The sequence below is a fragment of the Garra rufa genome, chromosome 11 (genome assembly GCF_049309525.1).
Source record: "Garra rufa chromosome 11, GarRuf1.0, whole genome shotgun sequence".
NCBI classification, from domain to species: domain Eukaryota; kingdom Metazoa; phylum Chordata; class Actinopteri; order Cypriniformes; family Cyprinidae; genus Garra; species Garra rufa.
In genome coordinates this window covers 15,001,176-15,006,404 of record NC_133371.1, presented here as the reverse complement: position 1 = coordinate 15,006,404, position 5,229 = coordinate 15,001,176, and the positions used below count along the sequence as shown (strand labels likewise).

Below are 5,229 nucleotides of genomic sequence, written 5' to 3'. Positions count from 1 at the left end.
AATTTAATAAAGTCACTTTATTACTTTTTAAAAGATCTCATTAATACCTTTGCTTAACAATATTATTAGAGCTTATGACAAAGGCATATAACACCTTTTTAGGTTCATTTACAGTCATTTACATCTGCATCAAAAATACATACTTGGTCCCAAACTGCTGTTTAGTAAATGTGGTAAAAGATGTCCAAACTGCTAAATAATTTAATAGTAGTAGTATATAAAAAATTACAAATATGCAAAACATTGTTCATTTACATATATTACCCACACTGTAACAATACAAAGTTGAAAATCTGCAAATTTACCTTTTTGGGCAATGATTACAATATAAGGATAATATTTGTCAGGTTTGTATAGTTGCCATCATCTCAAGTCTTTGTAAGTGCTGGGCCTGCTGGCATCTTCTGAAGTCTTCACAAGTGAGGCTGGATCCAAACTGGAACTGGTGTAATCTCTAGCAACCTTGGGATGGGCATCCTGAGATTGAAACAGGAAAGCAAAAAGAGAAAGATTAGCATATCTGCTGTTCATATTATTTCAGACAAACGATTATTCATTTCATAACATACGACTAAAGTGCAAGGTCACAAGATGTTTTTTTTTTTGTGTTAATATATGTTAAAATGTAATTGATTGCTGTGATCAAAGCTGTAATTTTTAGCATCATTACGGTCTTCAGTGTCACATGATCATTCAGAAATCATTTTAATATGCTGATTTTGCACAAAAAAAACAGCTGTGCTGATTTATATTTTTTTTTGTGTGAACCTTCTTAATGTTGTGAAGTTTATTTATTTTTATCATGATTCTTTTAAAGAAATTAATTTTGTTATTCAGCAAAGATGTATTAAATTGATCAAAAGTGAGTGTAAAGATTTGTTTCAAATAAATGCTGTTCTTTTGAATTTTCTGTTCATCAAAGACTCCTGAAAGAAAAAAATAGCAGCACAACAGTATTCAACATTGATAATAATAAAAAATGTATGTAAAGCATCAAATCAGCATAATTACTGAAGGATCATATGACACTGAAGACTGGAGTAATAATGCTGAAAATTCAGCTTTGTTCACAGAAATAAATTACATTTTACAATATATTCACAAAGTAAACAACTTTAAAATGGTAATAATACTTTCCAATATCAACGTTTTGACTGTTTTTTAATCTTGAATTTTTAAATAAATCCAGTCTTGCTATGCAAAAGAAACTTAATTTAATGAAATAACTAATTGAGAACTGTTTTTTCTCTAAAAAGGTAGAAGTCAGTACAAGGTTTGAGTGTTCAAGTGGATAATGGGAAAAAATAACATCAGTTTCATACAATATTGCAGCTACTCCAACATCCAACACAATTGACCCTGTTTATTTTCTTTAAATAAACAGTATAACTGAACTATATATATATATATATATATATATATATATATATATATATATATATATATATATATATATATATATTACTGAAATCTGAACATTAGTGTTTGTTTAAGGATAACTTACTAGCCATATGGTTTACTGTGCCTAGAGTTGCTGTCCGACAGGAGGTTTGCTCCAACTATGGGGTGCAGGCCATCATAAGGGGAAAAAAATAAGAACATAAGAAGTAATTTGTCACAGAGCCAACAATATTTAGTATAGAATGCCAGGTTTATTACGAGGAACCAAACCAGAGCACATGTGAAATGTAGAAAAGATAAAGAAGAATATACTGAACATAAATTCTTAACATACAATAATTTGCTTCTAGGTTTACTTTTTTGATATTGTTTATACTTCTTACTTCGCAATATCATTTGTCTACCATGAGAGATCAAACTGCTTTTGAACTAGATTCTGTTATGTCAGCGACGTCACCGATTAACGGTAACGTTACCATGTATATGTTTAGGTTATCTGAGCCTATTTCCAATCACCCATTGATAAAATACCAGTAAAACTACTACAGACCTGTCAAAACTTCTTGTCTACATATAAAGATGTGATTAAAATCAGAAAATTTCATAAACTGCTCAGTTAATGTTCAGTTAACGTTAAGTTACCTCCTCTGACACCAGTTAATATGCTAACGGACTTTTTCCGAAGACACTAAACCATCTCTATGAACTAAAGTCAACAGAAGCGAGTCAAATACAAGCAAGAGAAGTGTCAGGGACAGCTATATGTAATATTTGTATGATTTTAGCAACTGAACTTACCGAAAGCAGAGAAAACAACAGCGAGAGACCAAGTTTCGTGCTTGTTAGTTGCCGTGTTGTCGTCCCGTTTCCATGACAACTCCCTCCGCTGTAGTGTTTGAATGGGACTCGATCGTTTGAGCACTCATTAAAACACGTCAGCAGAAGTTACAAAAAATAAACACATAAAATTAGTGTCAGGAAGAGCTATATGTAATATTTGTGTGATTTTAGGTATTAAACTTACCGAAAGCAATACAAACAACAGGGAGAAACGCAGTTTCCAGCTTGTCAGCCGTTGTGTTGCAGCCCGTTTCCATGACAACTCCCTCGCTCCAGTGTTTGAAAGCTACGCGAATGTTCAGCGTGCACGCACACGTCAGTCACGCAAAATGTACATAAATAAACAATTTAAATTTTAATTAAACTGTTATTAAATCATACATTTAAGTTTTTGTTGTGCAGTTCTGTGACCAATTTACAGGTGCAAAATGCCCTGCACCTGATAGTCAGATAAGCACCTTTTATCGTTTATGAAGTTTTATAGGTTTAATAGTTTTATTTAATAGTTTATTTTTTTATGTAATATTTTTTATTATTAATTTATTATTTTTATCTTTTTTTTTTTTTTTGGTAGAAGACCGGATTAATACACCACCTCTTTGAATTTAAATTATATTTCTTATTAAAAATAATAAAACAAAAATATAACAAAATAAAACAAACAAAAACAGTAAATGAAACAACGACAATTTGGAGCACAATATTTTATGAATGTTCACAAAATTTTAATTGTGCTTTTTTTTTTCTTCTTCTTTTTTCAGTTATGTCAAAGCATTATGGACATAACATTCGCATGCAAATTCAAAAACATACGGCTATATTGAACCATCTCTTAATGCAGACTTAAAAAAACATGTTTTATGACATGACAAAAAAAACGAGGTTTCGGGGAGACAACATACTTTAGATTCAGAAAGATCTATTCATAAAACATAAAATATCTTTTTATGTCCATTTTCGTTTTTGTTTCAGATGAAAAATCAATGGTACGGATATCTCCGTTACGACTTGACATTTCTGAAACCACAATTCATGTGTCTATGAAAACGCGAATAAAATGCTAAAAATTGTAACAGACATCCAGCATATTTTACAAGGCACAGGCAAGTTGCCTAATGATTATAAATGTGTACACATTGTAATTATTTATTGTTATGAGTTAGGCCTATTATGAGTTTATTTGTTTCATAATCAGAAAAAAATTGCAAGCGATCACACGGGCGCCTCCCTATTACGCACCGATTCGTGCCTGCTATTTTTGCAATTTTAAATGAGCTTTTATTTTAATGTTGTTTTTTAATTTTGATATAAAATTCCGGTTTTATTAGTTCATTTTTTTTTCTTAATTTTAGACACATTTCTAGTTTTCAGTTGTATTTATTTATTTATTTATTTTTTCAGTATAAGTTATTTAAACTGCAACGCAAAATTAAAGCATGCAAATATGGTAAATAAATTTCCCTCTCAACCTCAGCAGTGGCGATTTCTTTAAGACTGCAAGGGAAGCTCAGCTTCCCCTATAATGTCACAAAATTAATGGTCAAATTACGTACTATTGTATTAACATTTTATTGACTAAAAATGCGTTAGAAAACGTTCATCTCAAAGACGAGTTCGTTCAGAATCAGTTAGATATAGCAGGTCGGCTGACTTGATTTTCTTCACATACATTCCCGTAGCGTCACAGTGCATTTCCCCATTGAAGCCCAGCGTCCATTGACTTCAATGGGGCTGCTTTGAACGTTTTTTTTCAGTGCTTTGAAACTAGACGGTCATTGGATAAACGCTGCGATTATGTCCCGCCCACGGACGCTCAGCGTCTCTGGGGGTGAATGAGGAGTGGGCTGGCCTGGACGCTGAGCTTCTGCGTGATGATTGGAAGGTCTGTCGAAAGATTGCATCTCCTTTTGACTGACAGCGATTTTGTACTATAAGGAATCGCTGAAGCTATTCGCGCTCACTCAGTCCCATCGTGGATTTCTCAAGTTCAGTCGAAATAAAAACTGCTGCAACCTATTTCTTTATATTTGCTTGGCGAAATTGCTTGATTTTCATCATACATTTCACACAATTATACACCACATTCCTTGTTTCACTTTTACAGAGTTTAATATTTTTTTTTAGATCGTTCATTCATTCATTCATATAGTAGGCTAGGCTAGCGTCGTGGGTGAAACTGCACACGAAAAGACGCCTAGTTGGTACGACAGGGTCACAGCGCATTTTCTTGAAAAGGAACGTAGGGCAGAATTTACTTTTAAATTAATAGACAATTTTATGATGTAGGCCGAAAATGAGCTTCCCCTATTTGACAGACCAGTAGCCGCCACTGAACCTCAGATACATTGATGGTCCCTTTTCACAGTGCACCGGATTAGAACGAAATGATTAAGAAAACGATTATTTATTTTTGATAATTATTATTTAATTTCAATTAGGTTTTCCTAACTTTTGTTTCGTTTTTTTTTTTTTTTGGACATTTCATTTTTCGACATTTCTTTTTCTTTTTTTTCTTTGCCTAATTGACTTTATTTTCGTTAAATACAGTTCTTAATACAACATATAGTACCGTTTTAACATGTATACAATATTTCTTACATTTAAACAAGAATTTTAGAAGTAAAAATAAAATAGTAAAAAACCCAATGTGTCTTGTTTAGGTGACTGACACCACAAGCTGCTTTTCCACCATCGTGCCGAACCGTTCTTAGAACGGTCGGGTACAGTTCCAGTTGTGTTTCCACCTGAGCCTGGTACGGCACGGAACGATTACAAACCGTTCTCGGCCCGGAATTCTTGGCACGGTTAGACAACCGTGCTGAACCGGGCTGATAAAATGCGTTTGCATGGCGTCGCCACTCTGTTGCCTGGCTACCAGTTTCTCTATGGCAAAGCGGGAGCTCAGTAAACAGATACGGTAAATATAAATACAAATGGCTGAGACACTTTGGTCTGTGGATGAAACATTTGCTCTAATATGATATTTGG

The 5,229-nt window shown here is 33.2% G+C and overlaps 1 long non-coding RNA gene across 1 annotated transcript; it reads right to left on the bottom strand.

The window, feature by feature from the left end:
- Nucleotides 1-270: 270 nt before the first annotated feature.
- Nucleotides 271-2,504, bottom strand: LOC141345196 (uncharacterized). The gene is made up of 3 exons (XR_012356973.1): nucleotides 2,200-2,504; nucleotides 1,505-1,559; nucleotides 271-477 (listed from the first exon to the last, which is right to left on the bottom strand). It is a non-coding gene; the product is annotated as an uncharacterized lncRNA (long non-coding RNA).
- Between the last annotated feature and the right edge of the window lie 2,725 nt (nucleotides 2,505-5,229).